We start from the raw sequence: 15548 nt of genomic DNA, 5'->3' as shown, positions 1-15548 counted from the left end.
CCTGCACTCCTCTGCACCCCACCGCACAGCCATACATCTCCACACTGCATTAGAGTAACAAATATCTCATTCTTCACAAAATAACTACCTCTTACTACTACCCTGACACAAAAACTGCGGTTACACTATACAAAGATAAGAAAAAGTAAGACAAATTGGCCACAGTCACCCGGTCATTAGGAAAATCACTGTTATGGCTAAACCAAGTCAAAACAAAGCTCCAGGCAGGTCAAGACAAAATCACACAAAGCAAAACTGACATGGCTCAGTCCTAGAGCCTCACAAGTGCCGTATGAAGCCTGTGGACTGTTACTAGTGATAGCAGTACTATATTTCCTGGGCTACAGGGCTACAATAAACACCATTTCAGAAGGGGAGAGCACTGTCGATAATAATGGCTAAGTTTTCAGACAGAAACATGATTCTCACGCTAATAATCTTTAACATTAGGCCTTTTCCTCATTGCAAGCTGCAAGGCTTGTCCGTTAACAGAGATAGAAATAATTCCCTTTTTCATTATTAATTTGAAAGTATTTATAGCCTGTGATCACGTGTCTTACATGGGCGTGCTCTGTTTCTGGACTAAATAAATTTGAAGTCCTTAATCTCTGCCCAGAAATTTTGTTGCGTTTTAATTTTCCTTTTTTTGAATAATTTGAGTACTCATTGTGGAGAGCACATAACCGCATTGTTTTGATTTTGTTTCTTTCAACAGCTTTACAGCCTCAGGAATATTTATAATTCAGCTGCTTGCTAGAAGGAAACCATTTATCTGAGCCCATTGACAATAGCCTCTTCACTGCTCCTGCTCTCGGAGAATAACCTTACAATGTCTTTCCTTTCCGCCAGCAGACGCCTAGATGTGTCAGGATTTCATGTCGTGCCCACTGTCCGTTTCAATTATTATTTCTCTTATAATGGGCTTTTCTGTTTCAGCACCATTTCCACTGTATCTTCCTGCCAGTCTTCATCACGCTTGCTGCTGTACAAGGTAGGGCCCAGGCACACCGCTGCTCCGACGAGCTGGCGAGGAGCGACGATCAGGCATTAGTTCCCAAACACTCCACTGCCCACAGTTTTCAGCATCCCCGATAATCTTCCGTCTCTCAAGACTGCCCCAGCGCTTTCTGCCAAAAGGCTTTTTTTGAGGCACAGGCAAAGAACTGGCCTCCTCTCCAAGCTCTTGGCGAGGCGCCCATCAGTTCGGACCAGTTTTGGATCAAAGTCCAATGGAAAAGCGTTTCCGTAAGTGCTTACCGTTAAGTGTTATGTTCATAGTCAGTTCATAAATTTTTAATTGAAAACAAAAGCTTATTTTTTTTCCCCTCCAGTTTAAATGGCACCTGAATGAATTTAAAATCACATAACCCCATCAAATTATTAAGCTAATTAAAGGGAGGCATTGAGGTTTTACGCAATCTAATTTTTTACGGTGTTGTTAATGACAGTACATTAACTGTCTCCTGAGATGACATGAGACAATTTTCCATGTTTATTTTGTGTCACTTTGCTACCTTATGAAGTGCTCCTCTGGTACTCTTGCTCAGGATGAGTACCTGATGCACTTATCATAAGAACTTTTGCACAAATTACAGTAATTCTGCCAAAATACTGAATTAATACCTGCTTACCTTGCACAAACTTGCTTCTGTGTATTGAAAAGGCACACGGGCTCTAGAGTTTGACAATGATTTGAACAGAAGACCTGACCACACAGGTTGACAGAAGATTGCTTTATGCCTTGGTGTAAATGTAGTAGAGATGTCCTCTGACCACCTGAATTCCCCTCTCCATTTATGTTCACATGTTTGACATTGATACTTAATTGTTGTTGAATAGGTGAGTGAAAGTATTGCGATGATTTTCTAGCCTCCAGCTTTCCTGCAAAACAAACCCCGACCCTTCAATGAGCTCTGTGACGATCCATCCTCAGACTCAGCATACCCATTGGGAAAGACAAATAGCATGACAGAGAAAACAAACATGCTATTGGGAAACCTGCATGTTTTACCTTAGCACAAATGTTTAACTTCTCTCAAATGTAAAAAAAAAGATGCAGGAGATTAGACATTTTTGTGAGTGCTTGGAAGTGTAAGATCATAATCATTACACACTGGGCTCACGTTTGGCAAAAGCAAGTACAGTTCATACCGAAGCCTGCACAGTGTCTATCTGGTGTCAAATTTGCAGTCATAAAAGGGGTAACACGGTGGCGTGACTTTTGTTCAGTTCAGCAGAAGTATGACTGAGCGCAGGAGGAAAGATAAGGCCTGAAAGAAGCGATAATTCACTAACTCGACCCTGCCAGCCACTCCTGTCAGTAAACAAGATCTTACTTCCCTTTAAACTTGAAGATGAGGGTAGTCTGAGTTTGTTCCTGTCTGCGCATTACACACGACACGGTTGTGTTGATTTCCAGTTGTCCTTGGCAAAGAGAAAAAAGCTCTTCAAGGACCTCTTCTGACCTGGAAGAAATGACTACAGCTCAGTGGAGAGGGAAACTTATTTTCGACTTGTTCAGCTGCAAAAAGCATCAAACGTTACTAACAGTTTTGAAATAAAAGTAGCCATAAAGGCTTATAAATAAAACAACCCTCAAGAAAAGTTGCAGAAACTTTCCCTGCCCCTATTTTGTTGTAGTGAAACCAGAGTGAAGGGTGACACAAAGTACACGTCTCATGTTTTTCCTTCACAGAATTTTAAGTGCAGAGAAAGCCTGTATTTAATTGAATTCAGAAAGTGTTTGCACTTTAGACCCGTCAACAATCTCAGACAAACTAAAAGCAATACTACAGGAGCACAGTTTTACTGCTTTTTCTTCCTCCCTATCCACTTTCCCACAAACATACTTTCTCACCGACTTCACTTGCCTTGCTTCCTCCTGAAAACATGTCAACACCTTAGCCTGTAGCGTCATCCTTGGAAAACATCAAATTTCGTGAGAACTGTAAGCTCTGCACAGCCTGAGCCTCAAAAATAATCCAATTACTTAGGAAACGTCAAGTATTTCAGATCACAGATCAAACCCTCTTCAAAAAGTTAGCACATGAGCAAAAACACTGCAAACATGAGAACAGAGAACACGCCTCTTTCAGAAATGATAAAACGGCAGCAGCACTTACCAGGAGTAATGGCCTAATTAATCAGCTGGGTAAAGCTGTTGGTTTATGGGACAGGCAGCCGAAAACTCTTTACAAGAATATAATGTCCCCAACAATCAGCTGCTCAGCCTCAGAGGGCACCAACCACATGTTATAACAGTGAACCATGAATTTCTAGTCCAACATCAAACAGTGACGTGAAAATATGTCCTTAAAACTATTTTGCTTTATTTGGAGGGAACAATTAATGATATAAAGACCTCTCAGTCAGCAGGTTCTCATCTGTTTAAAACTGATAAAACGGGAAAACAAACTTTCTCGTATTAATAAGTTACAATAAATCAAACCAAATCAAATGACAATATAATAAAAGAATATAAATTTACTTGAATTGAGCTTTGTAACAAAATAATCTGTATAAAAGATATTTTATCCTTCAATTAACATGAAATACATGCATGTATTGGGCCTTTCTGAAAACAACTCAATCATTTCTTTGTTACTCGAAATAGAGTTGGTCTCAGAATATTTTAAAGGTGCTTCCTACAACTATTTGTGAATCATAAGAGTTTTTGACTTCATGGAGGCCTGAGATTTAACTCAAGTCATTACTTCTTGGGTGTTCTCATCTTGCTTTGTCTTGGTTCTTTGCACTCTGGTCCAGTTGGCAATCTCCCAGCTGTCCTCCTCCTCCCCTTTTCTTTCTCCTCTATTTTGTGAACGTTTCTCACTACCATATCCAAGTAAAATCTATGTGAAGTAGGTTAACAGTGGTCACGTCCTTAGAGGACCTGGTGGAAAAATATTACCTTATCTTCCTCTCAAGTTAAAGAACGTTGCACCAGTAGGAATTCCTTTGTATTGTGAACACTGTTCTGTTTATGGTGCATAAGTTTATTAGTGAAAAAAAGTTTTCCATCGTTGTCCAAAGGTCGTCCAGGCGGGCCTAATTTAATAATCGCCTTTGGGAATTTAATTCTCTAACCAGATACTTTAACCAAAAAAAAAATCGTCCTTGTCTCTCCTAGTCTGCATTCTGAGTTTTATGGGTGACAATCCTGAAAATGAAAACTACAGTAAAAACCATGCAGTACATGCTGACAAGTCATGCGTTATACATGGGAAAAAATAGCATTGAATTCTGATATTTTTCCTTAACTGAATGAGTGTTGCTCTATCATGGGGCAGGAGACCCTTCAATTCCGATTTAAGAAAACCTGTTTAGAGCATACGTATTTTCCATCTACAGCAGTACGCTACCACCCTGCCTGAAGCCAAGCTACACAACCCAGTACATATGTGCAAATTCAGTTTGAATAATTACCTGCAGCAGATGACGACCATGTATTACAATGACTGTAGTCACAAAGTGCAAGAGTTCATAATAATAATAATTCAGAAGTAGTTTCAGGAAATTTGATTCCCTGCCAACGCTGCGCACTCAGAGGAGAGGAGGCTCTCTGAAGTCTCTGAGTCAGGCACAGATCTGTAGAAATTGGGTTAATAAAGCACTCAGCGCTCTGAGGCAGGACCTGCTGCTCTCGAAATCTTGGCACTGATGTACGCTACAGGTAAACATCTATAATCTCACTAAGAAAGAACAGTTCTGAAAGGGCCAACAAAGGCGGGTGGTATCCATTTCTTAAGTATACTCTGTCCCTTCTCTGATCTGACTTCTGTCCTAAGGGAGAGGCACAAATCTGTCAAGATTCAGATGGGAATTAGGAGTAAAATTAGGTTTCCTCCATTCCACTCAAACAATTAAGTCACTAGAGAACCTGGCCTTCTCAGACATGTAGGACAAGCAGCCACACACTGATGAATTCAGGGAAAAAAATAATTATCAGAAATAATTTGATAAATAGCAAAACCTAAAACAGTTACTTAAAACTCTATAATCATATTGATAAATCCTTGGTCCTTAATGAGCATGAATAGATGGAAGTAATGATCAAATCTATGTTAACACACACCATGCAAAGCTGTACTCCATGTAATACTTTTACTTAATTCTACTAGCATATTTACAAATTATTTTTGTTAATATTAGTAATAATTCCCCTTTGCAATAGGTCCTACTGTAGGGACACGTGGACCTTTATAACTTGGTATGCCCCGGAACTGAAAAGTTCTGGGACGAGAATGTGAAGACTGAAATAGTAAAGGATTTTGCCATGTGCATTGCGACCAGCAGCATAGTGCCAGCAAGAAAAAAGACAGCTCTTGTCTGTTAATACCACCATTTAATGACTATGGTGATCAAAATGCTTAAGCTGCATATTTATCGGTACTTCTGTATTATATTGCTACTACTGTGTACATAAAATCAACGCCAGCAATGTATTATATTGTTACTACCATTTTTGCTGTACCGTCATTGAAATTAAGAATACTAAAATGGAAACTTTCCAATTCCAAGAATAATTTTCTGATGATAGATAAATGCAATGATTTATGTAGAGACCTGTGTCATTACAGGCAAGGGAAAAACAAAAATAATAATGAATTAAAATGCTATAATTTTCTGCTTTTCAAGTGTTTTAAAATCCTTCTGCACACATAAATAACTACTCAAATTGGCCTAATTATAATTTATTTACTTTATTCAGTTTCTACACAATAAACCTAATCTATATTGCTACTGAGGACATCACCCGTGCCCATGTTATAACCTTGTGCAGGAAGTTTTTTAGACATAGATAAAGTCCCTGATATTTGAAAACAAAAAGACATAATTATTTTCCAAAATTCACCTGCATAGACCAGAGCAATATTAGTTATGAAAATGTATTACTGTTCTTTTCTTATTAATATTTTCCACCAATAAAATTTCTTTAAAATAATGTTGTGGACAAGCATTCAAAAAAAAGTTTGCATGAACGGATTCTGATTCATGAGTTTTGTTAATTATTGGCTTACACTGCATCTTTGATGATTTTCTGTTCATTTGTTGTTTGGTTTCTGTGACTGGTCACCAAAATCAGCTCTTGCCATGACTACTGTCAATCTCTAACTATTCATCTTTTGGGTATATAAGTCTTGAAGATGTGAGCATTGATCCATACTTTGAAAGAGGTTGACTGCTTGGTAACCCAATTCACTTTTTACAATTACGGAGGGAATTGCATTGATTTTGATGAGGTTGCCAACACATAATAGTGTGGAAATTGACTCTGATGCTGAACTTTCCACTCCAGAGTGAGGAGGCACCAGGACGATATTGCTACCTGTACTGAATTTCTTTCCCAAGTGACTTTCAAAGTGTATCACACTAAACTATGAAAAAAACTGTAGTAATATTTTATTTATGAGCTGAGAAAGGGTTTCATTCGCTAACCCCTGGCTTGAACACTTTTTACTCTGGCTGCTATTATTTGACCTCATATGTGAGATCACTTTATTGACTTAGAGATTCTGCTGTGACAGAAAAAGGCAAAGGCAACGCTTGGGAAATGAGGATAAATGGAGAAAATACCCTGTGAGCTGTTAAAGAGAACTGAAGTATGTTAAAGAAGAGGATGGGAAGGAGAGTTGAAGGGAAAGGAGGAAATAGTATTAGTGAAATGTTACAGCCATAAACAGAGCATAGCTAGAGCTGTTAAAATAAATAGCAGTATTCATTCATGTTGGCAATGAATCTCAGCCAAACTAAACAGCTCTAAGACCTTTAATCTTGATCTCTGTGGCACCTCCTTGTTCTCCTCTCCAGCCTACAACTGCAATGTATCAAGCCTCCCTGGAAATTCACAGCTGCATTACGTCTGTCCAGCCTTCATCTTTCTCTGGACAAACACTTCTTTCAAAATTCAAAACACATCAAAGTCATCATTCAGGACCCTGAGAGCCGCCTTTGTTTTCCTGTGCTTATTTGCACATGTTTGGCCGTGTGAAGGGTGCTAGTTTTCATTCACTGAAGATACTTTGTGAAATACAGAGTGCACAATCTATTCCATTGTAATGTGTTATGAGATACAGCAAGGACCAAACAAACACGGTTGGTTCTTCTCTATTTTTGTTTTTCCTATGAGACATCCATATTAGATATGCTAACATCTTCAAGGCTTTTTATTACCTTCCCTTGCACAAGTGTTCTTGGAATGAGAGAAAAAGCTACTATGTCTATGTTTCTACTAGGGGTGGTGACTCTGGGGTGACTAATGAGGTGAAAAATAAGTTAAGAACCTTCAGGAACTTGCTGGACATCAATATCCACAGCAACTCACAATCTGAGTATCCTGACATTACAATGTGAATTTCACTGTACTTGTTGCTACAGTGAACAATATCAGAAACTCGTGTGAAACTGAGAACTGAATAAATTCTTTATTCTTTTACTGAGGTTTCTTTTAGGCTCACTAAGATTGCTCCAAACTCAACTGATTTACTGCTGTGTTTTAAATAATTTCAGTGCCGTTCTGTTGCCTTCATCCCTTGCATCCTGTTTCCCACATTGTCTAACTCACTCCCATTGTTATGTTCTAATTTCTCCAAATTCTTCATTATGTCCTGTTGTTAACAAATTGATGTACACTGGTAGAGAAATCAGTACAGAATGGTTTGTTCCATGTTTAGCTTTTTTGAGGTGCCAAGAGAATGCCTATGCGTTGAACTGGGAATGAGGTCAAGAAACAGACTGCAATGTTTCCATCAGCTGTAAAACAAACTTTATTATTGATCATAACTCCTAAACTCATGTAGGCTCCATCCAGGCGATGTACTGCCACAGTCTATAAAAATAGTATAGTTAAAGACTTATGAGCCTGTATATTATTTATATTTGAATTACCTTTCCGCATGATAGTCAACCAGTCAGATCACTTCTGTTCCTTAAACTACATAGATTGGCTTTTCTGAAAGCATGACTTCTCAAATGACTCTGCCTACTTCACTCTTATTAATCTGTGGTAGTTCTGCTAATTTGGTTTTATAGTTGGCTGCCAAGTCTGAAAAATGTGCTTGGGTAGCTGGTTTGGTCCTCCCTGCACCCATGCTCTTTAAATCAAGAAGTACACGTGATGTATGATCCACATCTAAAGCAAAGGATCTGTTCCTATGCTCTGTTGTGGCATTGTATGTTTTTACTGGCATGGCCTAGAGTGGAAAGGATCCCAGAATGACCAAGGAAGTAGTGCAGATTCCTGGTCCCATGTCAGGATGGGTTAGAAATTTGGTCTGGATCCACCAACAAAGCAGCAAAGCAAATGGCTTTGGTAGATCAGCTGATTTTTCAAGTGTTTCCATTGCAAAGGATTGATGATTCTGGAGACTCCTTAGCACCAAATGAAGCACTATAAATCATCTTCCTTCTTTTAGGGGCAATTTGAAAGAGTTCAGAACAAACTATTCAAAACAAGACAGTCATCATTTTAGGAACAGGCTCCATTCAAACCCAAGCCCTGAAATTCAAAAGCACAAGCGTAAGGTGCTTGCGTTATTGCAGCCACATACCATTAGGCATTGTTTTCCTCTTGAAGAGTATATTTAATTCCTTCTTTTGATTTATCTAAGAATTGAGCCTGTTCAATGTAATCTTTTTACCTGTCATAAGACAACCATTTAATAAGCAAGCAAGCACTGTCTTTTAAACAAAGTTGGCGAGCAAGTAAAATTCACAAACATGAAAACACATGGCCCTGAGCCAGTTGCATGGTGTTCACACTCCATTAAACTTGCAGTTTCTTGTTGCAGTTAACATCCAAATGCAAGTTCAACATTCAGTGCTCTGTTGGATTTTGGTTGTGAATACAGAACGTGAAGCAATGCACAAACTGCATTTGGCAAATCCAGCCCTGTAGCTGTGAAATTCATGGTTTCCTCTCCTCACAATTTCTCAAGCATGGGAAAATATCACTAGCTGAAGATCTCTAACAAAGACAAATGAATTAAATGGGAAAGGACAACTATCAAGGGAGCTAAATTATTCCAAGATATTTTTGTGGAGCATATTAAAAGGACAACTCATGGAAAGCACTGTAGCTCCATAATCATTTAGGAACTTGAAAAAGAAATCACCTCAGTCTCTTTATACCTCCCTCTCTAAATTAATGGGCTCCTTTAGTCAAACTAAACTGTTTCCCTTACTTCCAGGGGGCCATCTGCAGATGCTATGGCCTATCCCAGAAGAAGCCTTTAAAGTCTGCTATGGACCTGTTAGATCATGAGAAGCCTTTTCAAATCAGTATGGGAAGAAAGTTGAAAGTTAAGCAAAAAAATCCCACAGAAAGGTAACTACACTTTGCATCCAGTCTCACGGAAACTATCCCCGTCGCGTGATAAGAGCTGCACCATCCCTGCTCCCAGGACTCTGCTGCTGTCTTGGTTGCTGTTTTGGTAGAGACAGGTCCAGCAAGAAAAAAGTCATTTTTCTGTACTCCTGCTGCATCAAAACCAAAGGCATTAAATCACAAGGGAGATTCAAAATGCTTCTGAGACCGTATTTGAACCTCTTCATCTACCATCTTGTTTAGAAGAATGCTTTATGCGTTTTGGAGCGGAAAGGGCCCCATAAGGCCCAGTTCTTATTTTTCTTATTTATTACTTAGACAAGCGTCTTATGATTTTAGGATTTGATCCTTGTGTGTAGTACTTCATCATTATTATTGAGCATGTCAGTCTTGATGGGACAGGTATCCAAAGTGCCATTTTCTGTGAAATATGAGTGCAAAAAGAAAGCAATTATAATTGTTTTGAAGTACCATTGTTCCAGCGGACTGTCATCTCCTCTTTAAACAGAAGTTTTTAAAGGCTAGTTCTTACTTACTTACACAGTTTTTTGGTTTTTATTTTTTTTTCCTAAACATAACTTTCAGTTATCAAATTTATTTTAGTTTTCATAATTAAGAAAAGAATAATTAAAAGATTAAAAACATTTCTGGTAAACAGCTGCCAGATGGGCTAGAAGTTGTTGCAGAGGATCATTTTTCAAACATCTGTCTCACTTAATCTTGACCTTTACCAGAGGAGAGAACATATTGCTGAAAAGAATTGAAGTTGTTATGCTGTATCAGTTAATTAAATGAAATAATTGAACACATTTGCAGACAATAGGGAAAAGCGAAGTCCTGTGATGAACACGTGTTATTGCCAGGGCTATTTCTTTCAAAAGAACTTCATTCAAAATTTGCTTTCTGAGTTAGAAGGCTGGTAAGATAATTATTTGGAAAGCCCCACAAACACAGTTCAAGCCACAGAGGTTCAAAATGCAGGTAAGAATCCCCCACACCCTTCCTTTCTCAAAGGACGTTTCAGCTTTGTATGGCTGAACATTTCAGGCTTTTTAACACACAGGAAAAAAATATTACTCTTCTGTCTTACTCCATGGATTTCATGTTTCTTCACAAGAATTGAAAAAGGAGAGATTCAAGTGTCTCTATAGGCCCTGCACTTCACTACATACAGCCTGTGTGTTAAATGAAAACTTATTAAATCCCTGTGTGAATGGCCTCAATAAAGACACGTGGTCTTAGGTCTGTACAGTGCAATCTCTCTTGTGTCTTTGTTGGATTTTCCCTAAATTTCCCTCAATCTACTCTACAGGAACAGCGTCATTTTCCTTTCCTTTCTCACCATGTAACATCATTGCAACGACCCAGCGGTTCACCAGAAGTAAAGGAGATAATGACCTGGTGCTTATGGGTTATGTGTATCATCTGTATCGTGTGCCCTCCGTGGTAAAACAGACAGAAGGCTTGGGGATGGCCAGCTGATCTTTGACTATGCAAGTATTGTGTTTGCTAGGTTCTCTCTCCCCTGTCTTAATCTTTCAGATAACCTATGTAGGCCTGAGATTCATTCAGAAGAAAACCTCCATGTAAAAAGTTAACAAAGGTTTATCAGGTGTGACAGTTTCTTTGCTTCTACATGTTTTACTGAAATACATGACACCAGATGCAAGAGTACCATCTCACACAAATAATGAGAAAATTTGTGATTCAGATCCACATATTCCTTTGCTCTTCTCCAACAAACGTCACATCTTTCTGATGAGGCCATTAGAGTGAGAAATTAGCCTGCATAGTTTACATCCAACTACATCTAAAGACATTTCTTCTTTGGAAGAAATTCACAGCAGCCTGAAAACCTGCTTTCATGAAGGTGCATAAAGCTGTAGAGAATTTCTCCCAGCCTTTGTCTGATGAGCTACCACAAGGCTTAATTCAAAGCTTATTCATCCCAACAACAGCTCTTCTGCGGACTTTAATGTGTGCTGGATTGAATTCATGGATCTCAATGATATCGTATGAAAAAATTTGCATCATTCACAGAATGATAATTTTTAGCGATTCAAATCAAGATATGCAGTAATGCAAAGCACAAATTGCTTAACCCATTTTTTTTTCTGTGATCAATACGGAGATATTTTATAGGCAGATGGACAGCATTCATAGTCTTGGAGATGTATGTAAACAGATTATATCTCCCTCTTCAGACTGGTGATAAAAAAGAGTCTATAACAATCATATGTGTATTGAAACTACTAACTACACATTCAAGACATTGTCACTGAAGGAACTTACAAGGGTTTGATTTGTGCATTTTCTCACCCGTTCAATAGCTTCTCCTAACATCTATTACAAGCTGATGTCTAGCAATATTGATCCAAACATATTTTATTGTTAGGAGGATTTGATGCACTTAAACAACTAAAGATTTTGTTCTTTGCACACTTTTATCCCAGTTATTTCTTCCACCACTTCACATCTATGATAGCCTGCAAATTCATTTATTCTTAAGTATATAGTTTAATCTGGGGGTTTGACCTACATTTTTTTCAGTTAGATGGTACTATAGGGTCCAGTCCAGATAGATACTCTTAAAGGCAGCACAACCTTTGCTGTACACTTCACCAAGTGCTTGTATTTGGCTTGAGTAGTCAAGAGTCTTCTTTCATGGGTTCATTTTAATTCTAAAGCTGACTGGGGAGCTGTGAGCACGTGGTAACTTGCTGAGCTGTAGTAACTCCATCACTGGTGTCTGTGTAAGCACGGGGACAAGTAGTTGAAGAGCTGGCACACAAATATCATTTCTTTCATGTATATGTTCTTAGATGCCTCTTGTTCATCATTTGAGACAGAATCAACTTTATGAGGTTATTATTTTGAAAATAATATAAAAAATGTTTGGGAAATAGCATACATACTGTATCCGAATGTGACTTCACAGTTAAACATAAACACAGACTGCCAAAGTGTTCAGGTAGGAGCTCATGGATCCTTACTTTTAGAGCCTCCAGAACAGAGAGATTAAGAGATTCTTACGCAGTCTAATCACCTGACTGATTAGTACTGATCCTATAACTTGAGGATGCTTCAGTTAGTTTAAGAGCTAATGTATGGTGAAATTCATTTTGATCTCATCTACTTTTCCCCTGCAGTTTTATGAAACGTGTAAGTTGCATGTTTCTGGGTGGTTTTCTACCTTCTGGCTCTTCTGAAAACTCCAGATTTTAAACATAGGCACAGAAAAAATAAAAAACATTTACTACATGAGCAAAGCATAACAGCTATAGTCAGGTGTTGCGTTGTCAGTTTTAGTGTGTGACCACATTGCTTAATAAATTAATTCCTTGATAATTATTTTCTTTAAGGTGATAAGACAACCATTTCAGGGTGATGTTCATTTCACTTAACTTTGAAGCTCTGAAAGCGTGCTATCTAAGCCTTAAATTCATTGTTAGGGGCTTCTTTACAGTGGATAAAAGTAAACTGATGAAGTCTGGGTTAGCTTTTCTGGCTGGGAATTTGACCTGACTTTAAAATGTTTTGTAAGGAATTGTCTTATGTGGCATCAAGCCTAGATTTTTCCATTTTGATTATTTTAGGGATTGTTCTGTATTAATTTACTTTTAAATATGTAGAGGGCTAACAGGGGTTGATATGAAATAGTATCCGTTGCATTCTTTTAGCTAAACAAGAGTACCAAAACAAGGTAGTTTCCCAGTTCTTATAATCACAAGGTATGCCAAAGTGTGATAATGAAATAAATTTAAGAGCAATGAATAAGCGTCAAAGCTGACAGCACTAGGTAGCTCTTTTTGTTTGGTTGGGTTTTTTTTTATCTGTTTTTCTTTTTTTTGTGTTAGTCCCTTGGAAGCCTTGTTTCATTAGCGATAAATGAGAAACATGGTGCCCGTGTTACCATTGCCTCCTTCTTCTGCCTCCCATCTCTTGAATATTTTCAAGGTACCTTGAACTTTATTTTCGGTACAATGTGAAAGATCATCTGTGCTTAAGAATAACCCGTATGTACAGTGAGGGAACAACGGGATTACAATCTTCCCCATCTGAACCAAAGATTTTATTAAGAAAATATTTATTTTGTAGACTTGCCTTGGGAGTGATGCTTCCTACCAAGTCACAAATTCACGTTCTCCCGAACACGTTTTCAAGAAAACGTGTACATCATATTTGGAAATCATGGCAAATTTCATATGAACTTAGATTATATCTTTTGAACAGTGTGAAGACATTTTTCAGTATAAGGCAACAATTTTTTTGGTACCTAGTTAAACAAAATGGTGGTATACTAAATGAAGCATAAACAGGAATAAAGACACGTAGCCAAAAATATTTATTCCTAAATATCTCCTAGCTATTTTTGAAGACTCCAATTGCAGTATCGTGTATGCTGTTTGATGTATAATACTACAAAGAAAAAAGTCTAATTTGGACCTAGCTGTGAAGTTCCTGAACAAGTGTTTTCTTGCTTTCTCTGTGCTGATATTCTTGCAGTGCTCGTCTTAACTGGCCTCTAACTGGGTTCTGTAAACTCTGAGTTCTTTTTGGAATAAAGCGGCACTTTGCCTATTAGCCTCTTTTTCTTTTGGCTAAGCTTCCGACACATATTATCCTTGTGATTTTGGCATCGTTCTGTCTCTCTCTAGATCAACCAGCTCCATATATAATGTGTCCATTTCTTAGCAACTATCTGAACACACTCTTAATCTTATTAGTGTCAGTGTAACGGGCTCCAGACATCCCCAGATGTGGGACTCCAATGCTTTAATTTTGAAACCTTCATTATCAGTGAGTCAGATTTTCCTATTGCAAATGATAAGAGGAGGAACAGAATTATGGGCGCCAACTTCCAGCCCTGTAGGTAAAATAAATATCTTCTAATTGGGAATCATTTAAGTCTTAGAAGTAAATTTTTATTCCCCCAAAAGAATTCAGACAGACAGATGTGGTGGAGGAAAGTGTGAACTTGCTGCTAATAATGTTCTAGACTTTCTACTACTTTTGTGAGTGAAACTATTAGTGGAAATATGACAAATTTTAAAATGTCAGGTTGGTAGCTACCGTGTTGCAATGCAATAATAGAAGTTCATTAGAAGCAGAACACCTTGGTCATAAAAGTCTCAATTTTTTCCTGAAATGAACAAAGTCATGATCAAGAGGCAATTTTAAAGTTTCATTTTGAAGTATTAAAGACTATTCAAGTATAATCTTCCCCCCAGCCCAGTACTAACATCCTCGTTTGTTTTAGTGTTATACCTTCATCTTTAGCAAATGACATGCTGCCTTCCAGGAAAGGACAGGCTGTGGCTTTACTTACAGAAGTAGGGAGGATGAGAAGAGAAATAAAGATCACGCCAGAGATTTTGCTGTGTTTTACCTTAATAAATGACCAAACAGTGGTCTGACATTTTGTGTGAACTAAAATCCAAAGCCTGTTTTTTAAAAGTCTGGAGAAATTTACATGCTTTGAAAATCAGACAACTTTATTTAGGAGCTTAATTAAAGATTCGCTGCCTTTGACATTCTGACACAAAGGTGCTGGCGACAGGTCAGAATATCAAGCCAGTAAACGCTTTCTTACCCTCACCTTATTCACGCTGTGTGACAGTGTTCACTGACAGTAAGGACTGCTGCAAAGCCTCCCTTTTTGAAAATCAGTTGCTGAATATGAAAGCAATTACCACAAATAGATGTCAATTAGCACAGGAGATCGTGGGTGTTTGAGCTAGAAGCTGCTAGATGATGGAATTCCATGACACACACTGTCTCTCACTGCACCAGCAAGTATCGCCGAGCCATACAATGAAGACCTATGTGATATGGGAGCTGTTGTTATCTAAACCAGAATGATTAAAAAGGGGTCCCTACCCTAGTGTTGGTATCCGCTGCTCCCGGTATTTATTTCTTATTGTTGCCTTAAAAGAGACCATATGTCCCGCTGTCATTATTTAAAATGTGCTTACAACTGAACAGAGCACACGAGGATGTGTTTATAATGTGTTTCAACAGCAACTGTTATTAAAGCAGACTCAAGAACCTGTAACATAACACAAATCCTTAATATCAAATTAAATAGCACGCCTAGTCTAGGTGTGCTAACGTACATACTAATATACTATATGATTTCATCAGAAATATAAGTAAACTTAAGTGTGAGGAAAAAGTTGTTTATTAGTTCCACAGAATTGTGTCTTTGCTCTTGTCATGGGCG

Source organism: Larus michahellis, chromosome Z (genome assembly GCF_964199755.1).
Source record: "Larus michahellis chromosome Z, bLarMic1.1, whole genome shotgun sequence".
In the NCBI taxonomy this organism is placed as follows: Eukaryota; Metazoa; Chordata; class Aves; order Charadriiformes; family Laridae; genus Larus; species Larus michahellis.
The sequence above is the reverse complement of the archived record's forward strand: the minus strand, read 5'-3'. Positions refer to the sequence as shown.